The 24,186-nt window shown below is 34.1% G+C and overlaps 1 protein-coding gene across 1 annotated transcript in view; it reads right to left on the reverse strand.

Annotated features, from left to right (window-relative positions):
• The window catches only part of LOC143257623 (protein still life, isoform SIF type 1-like), a 297,368-nt gene extending 274,240 nt beyond the window's left edge, over positions 1-23,128 (reverse strand). Inside the window, exon 1 of the mRNA XM_076516633.1 lies at positions 22,818-23,128. The gene's annotated coding sequence lies outside the window, so the exon portion shown is untranslated. The remainder of the gene's footprint in view (positions 1-22,817) is intronic.
• Positions 23,129-24,186: the final 1,058 nt, after the last annotated feature.

Here is a 24,186-nt window from a genome sequence, read left to right on the forward strand (position 1 = left end):
GCTACACAAAGGGCTATCTGTGTTCTGCCCACCACGGGTATCGAAACCTGGTTTTTAGCGGTGTGAGTCCGCAGACACGAAAGCCGTGTCACTGTGGAGCGTTCCAAAGTCAGTTTCTTAACATGTACGTCACAATTAAAATGGTTTAGTAACGGACAAGAATACAGGTCCAAAATCAGTTTCTTAACATGTACGTCACAATTACAAGGCCTATAATTCTATATTGACCTGTATATAGGTTGAAGTGTACAAAAGTAACTAATCATTGGGGTTTAGGCAGTCAGTTTAAACCTTTTTTACAGCTTTACACTAGGATACCTTATTAAAATATGTAATATCCATCAGTTCTATAAGTACTAAAAATAACAATGAATATTCAAAAACAAATTATTTTAATATTAGAATGTTATAAATAATGATCTAAGCTTTTTTCGCTTAAGTTGTTCAAAGTAACTCTAGATGGCAGTACAAGATTTGAGACGACATTGACAACTAAGACATTTAACAATTGTTGTAGACCGATGTTGTGGAATTGGTTGTAATTTATTTCCTACATTTATTAAACAAAGACATATTTTTTTTACAGCTTTCGGACTGAACTGTTCTTTCTTGGCGATGTTTTATAATATAGGAATTTAATACTAAAATTTATGCAAGGAGGTAATGTGTTGTTAAACTTGCACTGCCTCCTTCAGTTTGTCCGAATTTGTGTAGTCAACGCGCTTTTTGAATTGTACTGACTATAATCTGTATTACAGAAAAGATAGACAAAGGAATTCTCCAGAAACAAACAGCGTCCTTGTTTGAGTTCAACGACACCTAAATCAAAAATGTCCGTGACGATATGTTATAGCTCTAAAAAATGCCGTCGTATCTAGTGGACACTATACTGGTGTACTTGTAACTTAGGGCAACGTGCCAGAGTTGTATCACTACATCGTTGTACGTTATGTTTTTGAGATGTGGCGAATATTCTCAATATGCTTTTCTTTTATCCTAGGCACATTTTGTTTAAAGTTTTGTTTTGATTAATAATTTTTTTTTAAATTTATTATCCGTTTAATATCTCAGTTTTAGTGGCAGCGAAAAAGAAAGCATAAAGAAGAACGTAAAGCTAGAAGCGCTATGCATGCACTAATCAATTGTTACTGGGAGCATCGAGATAAGCCAAAACGTGACAAATCACATATTATCTCGTACATACCATTCATCAGCGGTTTTCATATAATTTAACCGAAGTCGATAGCTGAACACAAAGCGACATTACTTACAAAACTAATAACTGAAATGTAAACATAATCATATAACAAAACCGAAATCGTGACCTGCTGAGAAAAAAAAAGAAAAAATGACAAGTTGAGATAACAAAATATAAACCATGATCAGCTGAGAAAACGAACAACAACAAAAACCTGAAACAGTGACAAACTGAGACAAAACTTAAATTGACCAAATGAGGTATTAAAACTAAAACAATGAACAACTGAGACAATAAAACATAAGTCATGACCAAAAGACGTAATAAAACCAAAAACAACTAAAAGCTGAGGTTTTAAAACCAAATAAATAACAATTTGAAACAACAAACTTACACCATCATAAGCTGATGTGACAAAACCTAAACTATGATCAGCTGAGGTATTAAAATGACAAGTAAAATTAAAATTAAGTAAATGACAAGCTGGTATAAAAGAACCAAAAACGTTGCCAGGTAAACCAGCAAAACCTAAATCAGCACCAACAGAAGCAACAAATCCAATGTCACCAGCTGAGATAACCATGGGCAGATAAAATATCAAAATCATAACCATGACCAGCTGAGATAACCATGACCAAATGAGGTATCAAAACCATAACCCTGACCAGGTGAGATAACCATGGCCAGATAAAATATCAAAATTATAACCATGAGCAGATAAAATATCAAAACCATAACCCTGACCAGGTGAGATAACCATGGCTAGATGAGGTATCAAAACCATAACCATGACCTTCCTGAGATAACTATGGCCATATGAGGACCGCAACTTTCAATATTGCAAATTCTCACCAATCCAGCTAGCTTGTTGATAGGGGTTGTCATCCAGTACATTGTTATGTAGCTTTATAGAAAATGGAACGGTGGATAACTCTCCCCTAATAGATTACTCAAGATGTTTAAATTGACATATGCCTAAAGTGAGCTTAAATTAGGCCCTCAATAAGCTGTAAAAAACGGATTCAATTAAAGCGTTGAATTGTCTCACAAGCTCGTTCAAAAAACAACAAAAAGCATGTATCTATTAATAGTAACACCAATCTGTTTAAGGAATGAAATCCGAATCGATGGAACACAAATCAAGCGAAAGGTGCAAAGGAATCGAAAAATAAATGTAGAATTAAACAAACAATTAGTAACCACAGTGAAGGTGGAGAACAAGGAGGGTATTAAATATGTTATAAAATGTTGATTGGAAACTCCTTTGTTTGTTGATAAGCACAAAGCTAGAGAGTGGGCTATCTATGCAGCGCCCACAAGGGGTATTATTAGCCGATTTTAATGTTTTAAGCTTACATATTTACTGCTGAGTCACTGGAGATGAAGACAAGAAAAAAGAAAAATAAAGAAAACAGTGGAAACTCAGAAGAAATGAAGTATAAAGAAAAATTTAATTTTCAAAATAAAATCTTACTATAAGGGAAGCTGTAATATACAGTACAATAAAATCTTACTAGAAGGAAAGCTGTAATGTGCAGTACAATCAAATCTTAGTAGAAGGGAAGCTGTAATGTGCAGTACAATAAAATCTTACTAGGAGGTAAGCTGTAATGTGCAGTACAATAAAATCTTACTAGAAGGGAAGCTGTAATATACAGTAGAATAACGAAAAGTCGTTCAGATCCTGAGGAAACAAATGCAAAACATACGAAAACAAATGGAAAACACAAGAAATAAAAAGAAACAGAAACGAAAACGAAAATTTTATCGAAACATTTGTGATAACAACAAAGAATAAAAAGAAAGATGAGATGAGAAACACGGGTCACGTGTGGAGTGATGACTAAGGTCCGAAGACCTCTTTACATTTACTCATAATATAATATTTATGTCAATCTTTTTTTCAGCACTAATAATGCTTACTGAGGATCCCAGATTCTCGAAACAATATACTATTACTGGCTTTCGTTTATTTTGGAATTTCGCACAAAGCTACTCGAGGGCTATCTGTGCTAGCCGTCCCTAATTTAGCAGTGTAAGACTAGAGGGAAGGCAGCTAGTCATCACCACCCACCGCCAACTCTTGGGCTACTCTTTTATCAACGAATAGTGGGATTGACCGTCACATTATACACCCCCACAGCTGGGAGGGCGAGCATGTTTAGCGCGACGCGGGCGCGAACCCGCGACCCTCGGATTACGAGTCGCACGCCTTACGCGCTAGGCCATGCCGGGCCTCTTTCGTTTATACTACATTAATTCTGGTTTTTGTTTGTGCTATAGACTACTGCCTTCTTTTTATACCATGTCCCTGTTGGCTTATTTTAATACCATATGATTATTAACACGAAGAATGTCTGCTTTTCCTGACCGACAACGCTATTAAGCGCTGATCGAAATAACGACATATGCCACTCACCAAGTAACAGTCCATTACTGACATAGGAGTAATGAGTTTTATAAATACAGCCAATCATGGCGTTGTGTTGTTGTCCAAATGAAATAAACCTTGACACGTGGTTATTAAATGAAAAGTGACAAGTGTACAAGAAAAAAAAACAAAAACAAAACGTGTAATGTTTTCCCAGCACTAGTGAGTTAAACTGTAGAAATTACATTCTAGAATTCAAATGTATTAATCAGCTTCATGAATCACAATGCAGACCTATTAATGAGCCATCTCGTTCGACTACATTGATGTTTGAAGTATCGCGTTTTCTATTTCAGATATTTGACAGTTCAGAGTGTCCTTGTAGTTTCTGTTAAGAGCTTGGTGTATTAACACTTCTGACTCTTATCAGTAAGTAAACACACACAAAAACGCAGTTTAAGGAAGAGATAAATTTGGTTGCAATTTGTCCAGAAAAAAATAATTAAAATGTGTGCTAAAAAGTGCAAGTTAACCCTTGGTCATGGTAAGTTGGGATTATCTGAACCGTTCGATGTTTATCCTAGTGAAGTTAGACAAAAATGGTCTCCTATTAAACTAGTAAAGAGTGATGTTCCCACTTCTTTGTGTAAGAGACGGCCAGAGTAAAGTCAAATAATTCGAAGACGACATAAAAAACCCACAAAAACTAGTAAATTATTTTTCGATCAATATAGCAAGAATGTCCATTTTTAAAGGGTGCTAAAAACACCCAAAAAACACGTATTAGCGCAGTTACAGGATAAAATTTGCCAACAATGAAATTTTGTGCTTCCGTAGATGAAAAATTATGGTAGCTCGATTGAAAATGGATTACGTTAAGTGTCTATGATCTTTGCTGTATAAGAGTTAATTCACCACTAGCTGTTAATGTCCCTGAAAGATGTTTTATAAATATGGATTTAAAACGTCTATCAACATCCCTGTCAGCTACTATAGAACTATGGATTTAAAGATTTATAAAGACAAAAGGCGGAAAACTTTCGAAACGTCGTCCTCTATACTTGTTTTTCCACAACAGGCAGTTGCCGCCCATTCCACAAAGCTTCATCATTTATAAACCTCTAACAACAGTCCTGTCAGTGACCTTATAAGTTTGAATTTAAAAACTATATTAACAGCCCTGTAAACGTCTACAAATAGCATTGTCAATTGCCTCAGAACTATGGGTTTGGAAACAACTGTCAACGGTCCTGTCAGCTATTTTAGAACTATGGATTTACAAACTTGTCTCTAATTTCGAGCGGCTGATCACGTGAATAAACATCATACAGTATTTCCTAACCCAATAATCTCGCACCTACAACTGAAAGTTTGAAGCGTGTTCAGCGGTACACTCGGTACCTGAACCTATCAACAAACAGCCCAGGACGCTAACCGTTAGACTACACTTTGAACTACATGAGTCAGAGTGAAACTAATATCTAATATACCTTCATTATTAGAGTAGCCACTACAGAAAAGGGAAAAAACCTTGAAATAAAAGTTGTAAAACAAAGGACGTAAACGTATGTTTGCTAAAGCGTTCGAATTTAAAGATTCGTTGTTTGTTTTTGTTCAAGAAAATAACTGAGTATGTAATGATCTTCTTTCACGTTATCTGGTGAGAAACACGTTAATCAGTATACAAAACAAGTAGGCGCATTAATATTCTTGAAGGGAAATTCTACACCTACCTAATTCTATCGCTTCTAAGAACGTTGGCCCGGTATGGCCAGGTGGGTTAAGGCGTGCGACTCGTAATCCGAGTGTCGCAGGTTCGCATCCCCGTCGCGCCACACATATTCGCCCTTTTAGCTGTGGGGGCGTTTTAATGTTACGGTCAATCCCACTATTCGTTGGTAAAAGAGTAGCCCAACAGTTGGCGGTGGGTGATGATGACTAGCTGCCTTCCCTCTAGTCTTACACAATTAAGGACGGTTAGCGCAGACAGCCCTCGTGTAGCTTTGCGCGAAATTCACAAACAAACAAACAGATATGGTAAGACCTCCACCATTTAATCGTAGATTTACTTAATAGATGTATCGATAGATTGATGTGCTTCTTCACCAGAACAATACATTATGCCCACAGTAGACTGAAGAGTCAAGTTAAATGCAATGATGATGCAAGCATAACTGTCCGAACTTTTGAAGTGCGTCACCTGAAGAGGTAACTATTAACGAAATAACAGGATTCTCTGTCACCACTTAACTCACCCACTGCTGAAATACAGAGTTCTTGATAACACCACGTTTCAAACCCCGAGAGCTTCGGAGACATAGTTCGTTATGCTAGTCATGAGAGGTCACGCTAAGGTCAATTAGCTAAATAATGGATAAATACAGTCCTATAAGTCCGAACCTCGAGAGTTCTTCAGCGGCAAAGAGTAAAGCCACTAAAGATAGATTGCAGTTTAAGAAAAGTGTATGTATGAACGGATAATAGTGGTTTCAACAGAAAAAAATCATCTCCACACTTTCAAATAAAACTTCGACCACCTAACTACTACGTGGCTGGTGTTTGACGTCTATTTCAAGTTCCATTCATTTTACCTTATTATATGTCCTCGCGAGAAACAGAGTGTATAGTTTTGTTTGAGAGAAGTAACGCAAGTTAAAATAATTGTTTTTTTTTAGAGTAAAGCGAAGTTGGAACAAACCTCTAATTTTAGCGTTGTAAATCCGTAGACTTACTGCTGTCCCGAGGGGGAACTTTGAGGGAAGTTGCAAAAGTAATGGAAGAATTAGTTGTTTGAAAAAAGAACTCCAGGTTTGATTGGAAAATTACATTTTTTTTATGTATTCCTTCATTTGTTTCCCTTTAGTACACGTTATTTGCTGTCGAATATTGTTTGTTTATGTTAATAAATATAAAACACGTTTCTTTGTTAGTAATAAAGCACAAAGTTACAGAATGGGTTATATGTGCTCTGCCTACCACGGGTATCAAAACCTAGTTTCTCGCATTGTAAATCGTCAAGCACTTAAAGATTCTATAACATGAAAAAATGAAACTAAAGAATTGTATAAAGTCGAGAGATACCTAGTCGTTAGTGTATTCCGACTGTGAATCCTGAGTTTATGTTTGACGGTTCATTGCCGCAAAAGCGCGCTCTGCCCTTTGGTGCCGTTAGTGTTGCATTAAGGACAACGTGATATTGATTTATAAGAATAAACCAACTTCTCGGAACTGTGTCGCCGGATAAAAAGTAGGCCTAACACACTTATTAAACAACATACTACCCAATTCAGTATCAACAAGTACTAAGTAGGCTTAATTTAAAACATACCGAAATCACTCAATAAAAGTGTTAGCGTAAACTATGACTGAAAGAGGATTCCTATGCTCTCGATCTTTGATTACATATAAAAAAAATGAGTAAGTAGGCTTAAAATACGTATAGAAGTCTTAAAAAGCCACGTTAATACAAACTAGGCTTACAAATCCATATGACTGAAACATACGATTTCTACGTTCAGTGATTATTTGTTTGTTTGGAATTAAGCGCAAAGTTATACAATGAGCTATCTCTGCTCTGTTCACGTATCGAAACTCGGTTTCTAGCAGTGTGAGTCCGCACATATATTGCTGTGCCATTGCGAGCACGCTCTGTGACAGTATGTAAGAAAGGCCTAACACGCGTCTGTATTATTTAGCAACAGTTTAGTACCAACAACTTCTAATGTAGCTTAAAACATACCAAAAAGCCTATAAAACTGCGTTACAAACTAAACTGAAACAATGGGTTCCTACACACTGTTATCATATATAAAGAAGACCAAACATACATCTGTATGATCAAATCAATAACTAAGCAATTCATATTTACACAATTAAAAGTTTAAAGAAAACATCAACGACATCTTTTTAAGACTACATAATAACATGTAGAGTGTCTTTAAGCGAAAACTGTTGACGGGTTTATTACACATGTAATCATGTACATTGTATTTTAATTATTTATTTGATTTTACACATTACACAAGCATTGATTGCTCATACATATCTTTGCACTGTGTTACACAAATAAGGCTTACCATGCATCTATATGACTCTTTCACCCTGTTTCCTACATATTCCTGTAGAGAGATGAAGCACACGGAAATAAATAACAAAGAAAAAAACAATAACGTAGCATCAAGTGCATGAAGGTGATTTTAATATTAGGTTGTCTAGAAATAAATGTCGGAACTCTCACGATAACACTTAGAAGCTAAATATTGAGTAACTTATCGTTGGTTGGTTTAATACAACGTTTGTCGCTTACAAGGTGTCTTAATTGTTTACTGTTTCAACTCTACTCAGAATAACTTTCGCAACCCTTAAGGCAGCATGGACAAAAAGGACTTTCGCATGATTTTTCCTCTACGACTTCAAACTTGGACAAAAAGCTACCGAAACTACACGGAACGTCAACTAGACATTCGGCCATAGAAATCTGTTACTCAACATGGAGAAGAAAGTCGTGAACGGAAGCCATCCTTAGGTGAAAACACATTAAGGGAAGCTGTTGATACAGACCCTCGCACAACAGTACGTAAGCTTGCAGAAAACCTAGGCACAAGCAAATCAAGCATTGCCAACTACCTGAGTGCGATTGAAAAGACGAAAAAGCTGGATAAGTGGGTTCCACATGAGCTGACTAAAGATCAACAAAATCGGCGTTATGAGACCTGTCATGAATGATGCTTTAAAAATTGAACGAATTTGGAATCAAGGTACTGACTTTGATTAAAGCACGTTTTACAACACTAAAATCCACTTTTAATTACAAAAAATTGTATATCTATACTCAGTCAGTAATTTATCATCACGAACTCTTTCACCATCGTTCCTTCAAATTGCCCCTCGTCTTAAGAATAGTTCGTGAGTACGAATGAGCCAATAATAAATGTGCACTGCGAGACTAAAGAAGACGACGTTTACTGAAATTCCCTTATTTTAAAGACTATTACAACTCAATGTTTTCAGCTAATTAGTCTAAATAAGAGATATTAGAAAATTTTATTTAACATACTTTGTACATAATGATATAATTCTAATGATACTGCCCCTACAATGAATTCGAGGGTTCATGCTTCCATAGCTTTGTTAGAAGACTCGTTCCGCACCTTTGTAGCAATGAATGCGCTGTTAGATTGGCGGTCGTATCCTATTAATTGGTCATACAAGATTAGGCCAAGAAGTGGCGGTGAGCGCTGTTAATTAACTTTCTTTTCTATAGTATATCAGTTATAAAAGGGAACAGCTATGCACAGCAATTTTAAAGAAACAAACAAATCAAATCTCCAGGCAGAATGCTCATTATATCCAATAAATAAAAGTTCCACAACTCAATTACGTTTTTATAATTGCCTTGGATTCTGTTGCAGTCTTACACATCAATTGTTTGAAATATTGACATTCCTTATAAATCGTATCACAATTTCCGTTGATGTATTGCTGCTGTCAACTTACAGTAGAAAGAGCGAGTGCTTCAAACGCTTTGTTTTTAAGAATCAGTCATAAAGAATTGGTTCTCAAAATGTTCGTCCGCAAACCATTTCGGCAGGGCAAAAGACCCCTCAGACCACCTACTGGTCCTGCCTCACCCATTTTCACTTGCATCAAAAAACAGATCACCAGAATTGATGGGAAAAATGGCGCTACATTTAATGTGACTTGCATTTGGACACATTTCTCGGATTACTTGGAAGACCTCGTGAACCACTCTTTTGAGAAGCAATACCATAAAAAGACCTTTATTTGGTTGCTACAACTATCAACTTATGCAAGACACTGAATATGAGTTTTTGTATTTTTTATATAAAAGTTTGTCGAATTGGTATGTTTTTATCTGATAATTTGGGCAATTGATATGTCTTTTCTCAGATAAAATAGCATACTTATGTGTTTTTATCTGATAATTTGCTGACCTGATGTTTTTTTATCAAATAATTTGGCCAACTATTGTTTTTATCTGATAATTTGCAAAACTGACATGTTTTTATCCAATAATTTTCCGAATTGCTGTGTTTCTATCTGATCATTTGTGTAATTGATGTGATTTTATCTGTTTGCCGAATTTACATGTTTTTATCTGATAATTTTCCGAATTGCTGAGGAGATTCTATATGATAATTTGAAGAATTTATGTTTTTTATCTAAAAATTTGCCGAACTGAGGTTTTTATCAAATCATATGGCCAGCTGATGTATTTATTTGGTAATATGACCAACTAATGAGCTTCTATCTGATGATTTGTGGAATCGATGTGTTTATATCCCATAATTTGGTCAACTGGTGTTTTTTTATCTGATAATTTGCCTAATTGACATGTTTTTACCTCATGATTTGCCGAATTTGTGTATTTTTATCTGATAATTTGCCAAAATGCATAGGGCCCATTTCTTCTGTCTGCTGTAATTGAAAATATGTTGATAACATCAGAACTGGTTATTAATTGACATACTAAGTTACTATACCAACCAATAAAACTGTTTTCATATTGCTTTTTTGTATAAGTATGACAGAAACGCATACAAATTTCCACTAGTAACAAAATACTAAAATATGTGAACTCTTCGATTTTTCTACGTCCCTTATCTATTAGAACTTAATACATATACATCATACAAGGGCTGTAATTTATATTTGTACATTATGTTTGATCTTCAGCTTGTTTACGATTGATCGAAAAGTGGCATTTGACCATTTTTATTATAGGTCATAAAAATATTTATGTTTCTTTATGTTTGAATTTCCCGCAAAGCTGCACGAGAGCTATCTTCGCTAGCTGTCCCTAAGTTAGTAGTGTAATACTAGAGGGAAGGCAGCCAGTCATCACCACCCACCGCCAACTCTTGGACTACTCTTTCACCAACGAATAGTGGGATTGACCGTAAAATTATAACGTCCCATGACTGAAAGAGCGCGCATGTTTTGTGTGACGGAGATTGGAATCCGCGACCTCAGATTACGAATCAATCGCCCTAACCACCTGGTCATACCGGACAATTATATTATAAAGAATGATCTTTGAAGTCAGGAAAGCGGTAGAAATTAAAAAAGTCCGAATAGGTCAAGTATTGTAGTGTTTTAATATATGTACGTTCCCCGATGGGACGGCGGTAAATTATGGACTTGCAACGCAAAAATCCGGGATTTGATTTCCCGAGGTGAACATAGCAGATGGTCCTATACGGTTTGGCCGTACACCAAATAAAGTTATATATATAAAAACAGTAACGTTACAAGAAACTGAGTGAAAATGAATAATTGCTTTTATAAAATTCAATTTGGATAAAAATTATTGGGTATTATTTCGTAAAATTTATTTTCGTCTGCATAAGACTTGCTCTAAAAATAGATATATTTTCTTAAAAGATATCTGTTCGAGGTTAGACCTTTCTACAATGCTATCGACTTAGGTCTCCATGGAAACCTGCATCTGTTTATATAATATATTTGTTACGTTAGACCCTTATTGACCTAAGCATAGTTATTTTTAAATACACATTTATAATAAGGAATAAAGTGAAAACTAGTCATTTTTTAAATAAAATATGAATTCTAGACGTGGACTTTGGATTACTGCACTTAGATCTTGCGACAAAAATGGCATATTATTTGGTTTCTGTTCACTCAGGTATTAACTAAATCAATATAGTATATATCGAAGTCTAGAGGAGGCTCTGACGCGAGGAAAGACATCATTACTCGGTATCTACAGCGCCACCAAGTGAGTAACAGGTTAAACACAGATGGCTATTGTGTGTCACCATTTCTCTGCGAAGCATCTAATGTTGCATTCCAGTGTGATTACAGTAAACTTCTACAACAGCGATTATCAGTTCTTAAAAACTGGTCACAAAATATCGTAGTATGCTGCAATGCAAAGCGAGCGACACCTACAGTTCAGTCTATTATTAATTGCTGTGTGAAATGGACTTTTCTGCAGGATTGTTAAGGTAGTTCAACTGTGTTAAGAGTTCGATTTGTTTGGTCTAGCAGCCACTTGTTTCTCTTGTGACTTCCTCTGAAGTGTCTCAACACATTAACTTTCAGATAAAACATTTTTTCCGTCTCTTTCATAAATAGCTCAACACATTAATTCTCAAATAAGCCACTCTTCTTTCTGACTTCCTCTTAAGTACCTAAACACTTTAACTTTCACATAAAATGCATTTCCTTCCGAATCCCTCACATCTTTTTCCATACAAAACACACTTAAGATGAAACATTATTAAACCAAATTAAATTAAATTTACATATAAAAATGTATTATGCCCTGTTCTGCATAAACTATAAAACCAAGTAATAGTACTTAAAACTATTTTACATAATTAGGGAAAGGTATTGTTATAATAGGAGCACCTTTTCATAGAAACAGTTTAATACAACTATGCTGGAACATGTGTTGTGTACTTTCGAACTAACTGTCACAGCGGTGGTTCAATCAAACCTCTTCGATGAAAGGTAATTCTTTTTTTATGAATTTACTTGATTTGTTGTGATTTTTATAAGTTTGAAAAACAAGAGATGAGATACCCAGTGACATAAAAGCCCTTGATTCTGTTTTACAGATATTTATTCGTAGTACATCTGTTTCATGTAATCCACTTGTCATTATAGTCAGCTGTTTCTTGTTTTATGTAATCCACTTGACATTACAGTTAACTATTCCTTGTTTGATGTCACCCACATTACACCACAATGTCAGTTATATGTTGTTTAATGTAACCCATGTTACACTAGTGTCAATTATTTGATGATTGATGAAACTCTAGTTACACTACAGTTAGTTATTTCATGTTTGACGTCACCCACATTACACTACAGTTAATTGTTTTATGTAACCCACATTACGCTACAGTGTCAGTTGTTTGGTGTTTGATGTAACTTCCGTTACACTATAGTGTTAGTTATTTCTTGTTTGATATATCCAATTAATAGGGCAGAAATTATTTATATTATTTTTTAAGTTTGTTCTTCGTCATTTGAGCGTAAGTAATTTCCGAATAACTGGTATATTGTAGTATTCTGTAGTTTAAACAACTCAATAGCTGCGGCACTTGAAATTCTTTTAGGCAGTACTATTTGTACCCTTTCTTCTTGTTCAACAAACTTAGAATTATATTGCATTTTCACGGTGTTTCACCAAGGAAGAATTTTGTCTTACAAGTCTTTTGACATTGTTTAAAAAGATTAGATAGATAAGGGTAAGGATGTATATTTGGTATATCTGAATACTCAGAAAACATTTGAGAATATGCCACATAAAAGGCTTGTGAATATAAAAAAAGTTTCTTTTGGTGTGGAAGATAAGTTAACAAACTGGATAAAAGAGTGGCCGAATAGAAGAAAGCACGAAGTTCAGTCAAACTAGATTAATGTCACACCTTAGGACTCAGTCTTAGGACATTTCCTCTTTTTTATTTACATCAATGACTTAGATGAAGGAATGATCAATAAATTATTTAAATTTACAGATGATGTCAAGGTATTTGATGTTGATGGCTGTGAAGAGGATGCTGCTGATTTACAAAACGATTTTGATCATTTATTGAGTTTAGCAAATAAATGGTAAAAGGGTTTCATTGATAATAAATACAAGAACTTATATGGGTTATCATAATTTTAATTATAAACATAATTTGGATGGAAATAACCTTAGCAGTGTCATGAAGGGAAGTGATCTTGGTATAACGGTTAAGCAATCTTTAAAACCATCCAATCAGTGTGTTGTTACTAGCGGTAGGGCAAATAAAATTTTAGGTTATTTCTACAAATATGTTGAATATAAGTCTAAATAAGTTATAATTTTGTTGTAAAGTCCACTGGTCAGGCTATATTTGGACTACTGTGTTCAGTCTCGCGACAATCAACTTTTAAAAAGGGTTCAGAGGAAGGTCATTAAAATGGTGCTTGCGATGGAGAAGTTGTCACATGAGAAGAGACTGAAATCTCTTTTTTTGTCTTGAAAAATAAGAGTTAGAGAGGATCTGATTAAATTGTTTAAGATTGTAAAGGGAGTGATAGTGTCGCTGCGTCATCTTTTTTAACAGTGAGAATACTAGTACTAGAGTAAACAAATGTAAATTTTAGCAGTGTAGAAGTCATCTTCACCTAAGACATTTTTCTTTTTCTAACAAGGTGGTTGGTCTTTGGAAGTGTTAGAGAAAAAATCAAATGAAAGAGGGAAAGAGTGCTCTATACTTTGTGGCCATATAAAAATGACGATGAAATCGAACTATTCAGTTGGATAATAGTTGATGGTGGGTGGAGTTGAATCTAGTCTATCATTGGAACGGCTAGTGTGAACAGTTCTCGTGTAACTTTACGCAAAATAAAAAAAACAAACACAGAAATTCCTAATTACGTAGCTTCTTTTTGTTATAAAAAGGCTCAAATTTCCTAACGATCTAAAACTTATTTTCCACTGAAATATACTCATTAAAGCTCATTGTCACCTCCTAATGGCTGAAATCCCTTTTGTTACTCATCATATAAGGACTCGTTGTTACTTCTTAGTGATGTAAATTCCATTTGTCACACAAACAAACATGTTAGAATAAGTTGTTTCATTCACTTGTAGTACAGGTATGTAACACTATATCAGGATTAAAGGTTATTCAAATTAAATAACGCTGCTGTTGTACTGTTCTGGACAATACATAGATAAATATTTTGTGTTGAAAAGAAATATAACAAAACATTTAAATAAAAACAGGAGTTAGGCTTTGATATTATTGTTAGCTACATTTTAATATTGTAATTTGTTAGCTAGAGGATCTAAGTTGCCTAGAAAGCTGAAAGGGTGTGACGACATCTTATGTTCTAGCATGTTCTAACGCACTTAATGCGATGTTCCAAGGGGCGTTGTCAAGTGATTTAACGATTAAGTTGAAAGGTAGTCAAGGAGATAGTAAATAAAGTTATTTCAAGATAGAGAGTGACCCTATCAGTGTGTTACCTATTGCGGTTATTTTATAGAAGTAACGTTTTTTTACGTTAGTTAACGCCACTTGCAAGAAAGGGCTTCAACAAATTATGTCAATTGTACAAGTTTGTAAAAATTTGATATTACTAAAAGTACTGAAACCGAGTCACTATAATTGATACTGGAGGGAAGGATCTGGCATGAATATTTTGCTTGTTTTGAAATTCGTGCAAAGCTACTCGAGAGATATCTGAGCTAGTCGTTCGTAGTTTTCCAATGTAAGACTAGAGGGAAGGCAGCTAGCCATTCCTACTCACCACCAACTCTTGGGTTACTCTTTTACCAAAGAACAGTGGGATTGATCGTAACTTTATAACGCCCCCATGGCGGAAAGAGCGAGTATGTTTGGTGTGACTGGGATTCGAATCCGCGACTCTCAGATTGCGGAGTCGAATGCCTTAACCTCCGGCTGATGCTAAGCCTTGGCATGAAGAACTGAATTACAATAATTGAAGTTGGAGGCAAGGGGGACCTAACATGAAGATACAAAATTTTGGAATTTGAACTCAAAATGATCACTATGAGCAAAGTTTAATTAGCTTTAAAGATGTTGGAAGGGAGGATCAAATTTATGAATCCCTAAATATTGATACACAAACAACAAGGATTCTTCCTCTTAAAGTCATTAAAGCTTCTTTAGATACCACTGTCTTATAACAGAAAAACTGGAACAACGACAGCTAAGTTATTTCTCAACTGCAAATTCCAGACAGTCTTAATTATTATAAAGATTGCTCGTTTAACATTACGATATAGCTTCTAGTGAAGCAGTATTAACTCTTAGCAGTATTAATAACCAAAGAAAGAAACATTTTGATATTACAGTTACCTCGTTTGCATCTCAGCACTCCTTAAACTCTGGGTGTTATGTGCAAGTAATGACTAGAATTATTTCTAATACAATGAATAATTGTTCTGGAAGGTTCTATATAAATGCATGGTAATCTTTCTGTTGTAACATTCATTACTACACAAAATCCATATAATGACTGCTCACAGCACTTTTGGCAATTAAAAATTTCTCAATACGAGCTATATATTTTAGGAGTGAATCAGCTCAAATTGTGCATCATACAGAAGAACATCATAAAACAGCCAACAGCTGAGAAGCTTGGCTCATACATATAGAGCTAATTATACAGATAAATATATTTGCTATATGAAAATATATTCAACTATGCTACTAGTAAATCAATCATAATATGACAACATTAACTGTAAAAAAAATTGCAATTTTCTTATTTTTATTTTGTCTCATAGATAAAAGCAGAGGAATATATCCTTATAAACAGTTTTGTTGTTGTTAAGGTCATAGGTTAAATCCTATTTCTACAAAAAGCGGAATTGCTATATTCATGTATTTTAGATAGAGATATATGTTTCTTATTTTAAAAAAATAGTACAGGTCTTCAATGGTAAGCCTAAACAAAATTTGAATTTACCGTTTATTGAAATATTAGAATATTACCGTTTATTGAAATAATTTCGAATTGGATATTCACACACCAGAGACAAATAAATAAAAATGGATGGGGAATGGATAGAAGTATTTTTATCAGATCCGATCTGGTTTCACACTTTCACCTACTCTTGAATGTACCATAATTCATAGACGTTTTTGAGCATTTTCTACATTTTTATACACTAAACGTAAATACCATGTACTTAGAATAAAAACCTATAAGATAAATCTCTTTCTTGCATCAGGTTGTTTGGCTATACTATATGTTAACCGTTCAGATGTAAAGCTTGGAACGGTAAAACAGACATTTGAAAATTTTATCATGACATTTATAAAGGCAATTGTTATTTTACCAACATTTCTTAGTCCCCCGCTAATACAGCGGTATGTCTTCGGATTTACAACGCTAAAATGAGGGGTTCGATTCCCCTCGGTGGGCTCAGCAGATAGCCCGATGTGGCTTTGCTTTAAGAAAATACACACTCAACTTTTCTTAAATTATAAAGAGAAAGTGTACAAATCTACACATGAGCATTATTTACATAGAAGGTGTAAACAGTTTATATAACCATAATACTCAGTCTTAAGTTATCTAAACACTACAGGAGTTCAAGTTACGCTTACATGAAAAAGACAACAACACTTAAGTCAAGCATACGCGGAAGAAACACATGAAAAATTCAATACAATTACGAATTCAAAATCATATCATGGGAATATTTTGTATATGGAAAGAAATATAAGACTTTCCTACATGATAGAAGTATTTCAAGAGACAAATCTTATAGATTCTTGTTTGTACTGGTCGTTAACATGAACTACGAAGTTCGCAAGGTTAACGTAGTACAACCTTCCACTGGGTACGTCAGTCAAGTCATGTACATTTTAGAAAAGAAAAACACTAGGTAAGACCTAAGTTAATATCTTCATTAAAGTTATATTTTTATCGGTAAAGGATATCTTAATCAACTATTGCCTTGTCTAATGTAAATTTGTCTGAATTCTGAGTTATGATAATTATACTTACTCCAAATAATTTTAAATCCTAACCTTAGTAAGGCAGGAATTCTACTGTACCTATTCCTGGTTCAAATTTTTTGAATTCCCGTCTGCAGTACACACACAACATGTTATTTCGATTTCACGATAAGGGGACTAGTCCAGATCACTCTTTCGGCAAAGGAAAGTTGTTTTTTTTCCTTTTGTGTATAACACGCAAATCCCCAAACACAGTCTACAAGTTCGGACTTAACTGAGTGTTCAGGGTAATAATTTAAAGTCTTTGCTTTATGTATTTTATAGGTTAAACTACAACACCAAATGAATATTTAACACAACGGAAATTGACTTCATTACTACTGAAAAATTAGCAATCCACTATTGCTATGTCAGAAAGTGTCTTTTAATTAGACTTTAAAACAAATATTTGACAGTTACACGTTATTAACTTAAAAATTAATCTTTAAAATGCAAGCTTAAATAATTAATATGTTTCAAATATTGGTAAGTTTTTTTTTTGCTTTCATTCAGAGGTCATCGATTGTTTCCCAATATTTTCAACTGATGCATTTTCAAGTTCATGAAAACATCTGAGAGGCGATAAAAACCAGTTGCTTAAAGCAACTGTACTATATCCATACTCCCTTCTCAAAGGCTAAATATTGGGTATTAAAACTCTCAGTGGGCACAGCACAGATAGCTCATTAAGTAGATTTATATTAAAAAACAAACAAACACAAACTATGACAATATTATAAAACTGTAAATGAAGTTATTCAAACCTTCGACACGTGAGTTTAATTGTAAAGCTAAGAAGTTTTTTTATTATAGGATTAATTAACGATATGTTATGGTTACAGATAATTCATAGAAATAATAGACAAAAATTAAACAACACTGATATTTTGGAGCAATTCCAACGTTCTACCATTATTATCATTAAGTATGAAAAAATATGATGCATGAACACCATCAATTTCCTTTTCATCTTATACACGCCAGTCATATACCAGTTAACTTCCACACATCAGTCAGATACCAGCTAACTTATACACATCAGTCAGATACCAGTTAACTTGTACACGTCAGTCAGATATCAACTAATTTGTACACATCAGACAGATACCAGTTAATTTATACACATCAGTCAAGTACTATCTAACTCTCTTTTTTAAGATAAAACTATTTCAGAGATTTTTATCTTTACTCATATCACAACCCTCACATCTCAGACATCATTCTAGTAACCCTCCTCTGAGCTCTTTTCAACAATTCAATTTCTTTCCCAAAGTAATAAGCCTAAGACTGAATACAATACTTTAAATGTGACCTATACAATGAGATTATAACCACTTTAGACATATATTCAACATTTCTTTAGATACCACTCAAAATCTTCTTTGTCCTATCACTAACAACGGTTTGGATGGCTTAGAAGCCTAATTAACCATTACATCACGATCCCTTTCTTTCATGGCACTGTTAAAGTTATTCTCATCAAAATTATACTTATAGTTTAAATTATGACAACCCACATGCACTATCTTACATTTATTATAATTAAAACCCATCTGGCATTTATTTGTTCAACTCACTAAATGATTTAAATCCTTTTCCTTTTGTAAATCAGCAACGTCCTCTGTAAATTTAAGTAATTTATTGACTATTCCTTCATCTATGTTATCGATATAAATAAAAAAAGAGCAAAGGTCCAAAAACTTAGCCTAAGGTATCTGACTTGTGAAATTAATCCAAATTGGTTGAGCTCCATTTATTACAACCCTCTGCTTTTTTCCATCTCGCCAACTTTTCTATCCAATTAACTGACGTTTCCCCCAAACATATAGGAAGAATTTTCTTAGAATTCTTTTATGTGGCACCTTGACGAGCTCCAGATATATGAGATTCAAAATAATCAAAAATTTATTGTTTACCTTATCAATTTCTGACAAAAAATAACAAAAAACAATACTGTACATTCTGTATGCACGCCTCATATATAATGATCACTACTACAACATACAGTTAATCTTATGGAACGCTAAGCAACGCCGCATTTTAGGCCTATGTTCTCTTATAAAATCGATTTTTAGCGATTGATGAGCTTAGGTCCAGATTGCTGTGATGACAAATCGGTGTAATTTTTTCTGTGTGAAAATATTTAAGTGACCCACATTTACTCAAACTACCTGACAGGAAATATAAAACTCTTTTCTTTTTTAATCTTTTTTTATAAGGGACGCTTACTGTTAGCATTGTACACGCTGCATATCTCGTTCAAATCGCCGGGTAAGAAATACACTGATAATCGTCAAACCTTGGCGTGTTGAATCAATGGCCATTAGAAATGAAACGCACCAGCCTATAACAATACTGCAACGTAACAATAATTATACGTAACTTGTTTGTCCCGTCTGTGGGCAGGGCAGATATGGTGGTAGTATGAGAACGAGAAACAAACTAATACACACATATCGATCAGTAACTGATAAAAAACAAAAGGTTATATACACACACTTCGGTTACTGACAAAAAACACAACCTAATACAGACAAACAAACATCCTTCGGTTAATAAGTGTGTGCGTTTTTATTATAGCAAAGCCACGTTGGACTTTCTTCTGGGTCAAACAAAGGGAACTGAGCACATGCTTTTAGCGTTTTAAATCCGTAGACTTACTGCTGTCCGACCGAGGGACCGTGAGAAAATAAGAGAAGATAATACTAGCACACACCTTTCAAATAGTGACGAAAAATCTTCAGTTAATATAACCACAATATGATACACACTCTTTCACTTAAATTATACTGAGAGTAAAAAGTTGAGCTGATATATATATATATATACATATACACACATAGAATTTTTAGTTACTGAGAAAACACATGTTGATACAACACGTCCTTCAGATAATGGGAAACGAACAAAAGCTTATCCTCAGGTACTTAATATTCAGTTACTGAAAAAAAACTCAAGTCAACACGTGCATGAGATTTCATTTACTAAGAAAAACATAAGATAGTGTACATACACGCCCTTACGTTCACGAGAAATAAAAGAAAACACAAGCTGATATACACATTGAAAGTAAACACAGCGTAATATATACATACAACCTTCAGTTACTGAAAAAAACTGTTATGTATACAGAAATAGATTAAAGGAAGAGCTCGTAGCAGGAATATTAAAGTTTTGTTTAAGGATAAATCGAGTAAGAAAAGCGCCAATGGTTTACATAATGTAGATATATCTATATTTCTACTGTAGAAAGAAGAACCATCTCCAATGGTTTACATAATGTAGATATATCTATATTTCTACTATAGAAAGTAGAACCATCGCCAATGGTTTACATAATGTAGATATATCTATATTTCTACTATAGAAAGAAGAACCATCGCCAATGGTTTACATAATGTAGATATATCTATATTTCTACTATAGAAAGAAGAACCATCGAGGATTCGTTATAGGTTTCGATATTTTGTATAGATTGTTTTCAAAGTTTGCTTTTTATTCTATATATGTGAGCAAGAAGTACAAACATTGCACAGCACTTTATAGCTAATTTTTAATTATTTTGTTAATAGAAGTTCAAGAAGCTAGTCTATTAAAACCGTAAATACAATTGTTTTATGTGCAACAAAAATAACAAAAATATCTTTAATTAATATATATATATATATAAGACCTTGGCACTACTTTATGCGGATGTACACCTTCAGCTACATATAAAAGCACAACAGTCACAGTAAACTATCACTTTACTGATGTCGTGTTAATTAGTGACTCCACCATACTGGTTGCAGGAATGCTAACTTCAAGTGTTAAGTTTTATCTTACTTACCCCCGAATGGTAGTATCTTATTTTCATTTTTTATTTATTGATTTTTTAAAAATTATTTTTCATCTTTTTATGTTTACCCTATTCTTATTTTAACTTGGGAGAGCAGTCATCTTCCCACAAATATCTGCAGACAGTGAAGGATGATATAGATGTGGGACGTTGTGGACTTGAGCACCCACACCTCGCTCTCCTAATTTCTAATTTTCTTAATGTAAGACGAGCGAATTGGAGGTAAAGACTGATAGACAGTGTGTCCTCACCGCAATGTGAGTCCTATTTACGCAGTTACCTCCAAAACCGTTGTAGCTTGTACCTTAAGATTCTTTTAAAAAAAATATGCAGCGTATTTTGTTTCATGTTAATGTTTTTTGTTTATGGCTTAAAACATTTATGGTTATTATATATATATTGTTATACACATAAAAGTTCCTGAATAAAACTTGCACACACGCACACCCTTCATTTAATGAATAAAATACAAGAACAAGCTAAAGTTGATATACATTCAACTGTCAGTTACTGAGAAAAATGTACATACATTCAACTTTCAGTTAGTTACTTTAAAAAACACACTGAATACTAACTCATATATCACACTCTCCAATTACTGAGAAAAAGAACATAATCCGTTATATACATACCTTCAGTTATTGCGAAAAATATAATATATATATCACAAACACACTTGTTTACTAAGTTACTAAGAAAAAAATACAAGTAGATATATACACACCCTTCTGCTTCTGGAAACTAAATACAAGTTTATACATACACAACATTCTGTTACTGGGAAATAAGCACAAGCTGATATATATATACACACACCCTTTGGTTACTTTGAAATAAGTGCATCATATGTACAAACCATCCCTCACTTACAGAGAAATAAACACAATGTGATACATAGAACAACCTTCAGTTACAGAGAAATAAACACAATATGATACACAGAACAACCTTCAGTTACTGAGAAATAAACACAATATGATACACAGAACAACCTTCAGTTACTCAGAAATAAACACAATAAACTGTGATTTTTCAAAAAAGTATAGAACTATAAAAGAGAAAAACAGTCGTTTAAAATATTTCATAAAGAACAAAGAACACGTATGAAAACATACATTCATATCTTTGATAAAAATAAGAGTATGTTTTTGATAGGTAATTACATAAGTATATTTAAAAAAACCTAACAATCTATTGGTTGGTTTAGAGACAATAGTATATGTTTGCGAGGTCTTATTGCTGGTTTTACTCCTGTTCTTAATTTTTTAAATTTAATAACACTTCAGGAGATTTCTTTGTTTGTGTTTGTGCTTAACTCTGATGCCAAATGTCAAAGTTTATGTTAGTACAATGACCACTCGAAACAACGAATTCCACAGAATGGAAAATACTTTATAAAAAAGTAATAATAAAAATAGTTACCTTTTCACCAGAGTCAAAGTGTCACCTTTGGTATAATTAAAGAGTTCTCAAAAAATATTAAGAATATATATATATATATATTCTCTAAAACCTGAGCTTGCATTGTTGTTGTACTTTTATTTCTAATTCTCTGTGTCAAGTGGTCACTGGGGATCATAAAACGTAGGAGTAATCAGTGTATGATATCTATATATATATATATAATTGCTTCTTATTCGTTGAATTAATTACCAATAATCCTCGTTTCAAATTTTTCGAAAAGTCAAAGCATATACTTAGAAATTACAAGATTATTGAAGAAATATAAATGGAGATAGTAGGCTTACAATAATTTAACACAGGTTCCTATTTTATTAGCAAATTACATCTTATACAATATATGACAAATAGATATAAAATGAATAGAACTAAATATTAGCTAGTCTAGGCATTTTAGAATATTCTATTGCCAGGGGAAATGAAAAGCTATGGTTGCATACATAGACCTACCTCAAAAAACAACAACAAAAAAAAAAAACATAGAAGAAGAATAAGCAGTAACTTGCTGTAAGTCGTCTTACATTCATCACATTAGCCAACGAAAAAGTTCAGCTTTGGACAGTAAAGATGGAGAACCTTGTTTTCAGTTTAGAGATGTCTAGAATCTCGCGACATTCACAGAAATAAGTCAAACAAATCAAAAGCTAATTGTTACATCAGAGTAGTTAGGCCGTATGGTTTGATGCTCGAGATTAACTGAAACAAGACTGAACCGACTGCGCACAGACATGAAACCACTACTGCGCGCCTTTCAACATCCGCATCTCACTATAGCGCCTGTGAAGGCGAGGATCACGAGCCGTGCCTGATGCGTTTTCGAGAGGAAGACAGAATCTAAGCGACCGTTGCCATGACAACTCGGTTACCATAGTGAGCCCCTCTCTCAATCAATAGTACTGTTAGAAGTAGGTAAACAGTGTGATTGAGCCAGCATGACTTTGCTTGTGAAGTATATTTTTACTGATTTTATTTTATGGTAAAGAAAGTAGGTTTGAAAAGTTTCACATGAACACATAAACGTTTAGTTGTGTCTTTTTTATTGTTAAACTACTCGATGCTCACATCTTAGGGTAACTAGTTTCGAAAGTAATAAAGCACCTATCTCTGCCTTTCTGTTTTCATTCTTAAGCGTTACTTTTTAATGTGTTTTAATCGATTTTTAAGGTTAAACATGAACTAATTCTTCCTTTACTTAGATTTGCTTGTGTGCGTCTGAGTTTCTAGTAATCGTGTATCTCATTAAGATTTGGTATGTAAAAACTCACAATATTGTGTTATATAAAAAGAAAACTTGACTGAAATGTTTTAAATCCGTATACTTTCTGCTGACCCATCAAGGGGCATTAGCATAAGCAATAAAATATTAACGTGGCTTGTGTTTTCCTTATAGCAAAACCACATTAGGCTACCTGCTGAGTCCACCGAGGGAAATCAAACCCCTGATTTTACCGTTGTAAATCCATACACTTACCGCTGTACTAGCGGGGAACGATTAATGTGGCTACTGCACCACAAGTGTCTGTGTGTGTATGGGGGAGGGAGTTATATTAGCTTGTACTGTTTTCCCAGTAATGCCTATAGCTGTTGCCATTGTTTACCGGGTTTGTTTGTTTTGGAATTTCGCACAAAGCTACTCGAGGGCTATCTGTGCTAGCCGTCCCTAATTTAGCAGTGTAAGACTAGAGGGAAGGCAGCTCGTCATCACCACCCACCGCCAACTCTTGGGCTACTCTTTTACCAACGAATAGTGGGATTGACCGTCACATTATAACGCCCCCACAGCTGGGAGGACGAGCATGTTTGGCGCGACTCGGGCGCG

The sequence above is a fragment of the Tachypleus tridentatus genome, chromosome 7 (genome assembly GCF_004210375.1).
Source record: "Tachypleus tridentatus isolate NWPU-2018 chromosome 7, ASM421037v1, whole genome shotgun sequence".
NCBI classification, from domain to species: domain Eukaryota; kingdom Metazoa; phylum Arthropoda; class Merostomata; order Xiphosura; family Limulidae; genus Tachypleus; species Tachypleus tridentatus.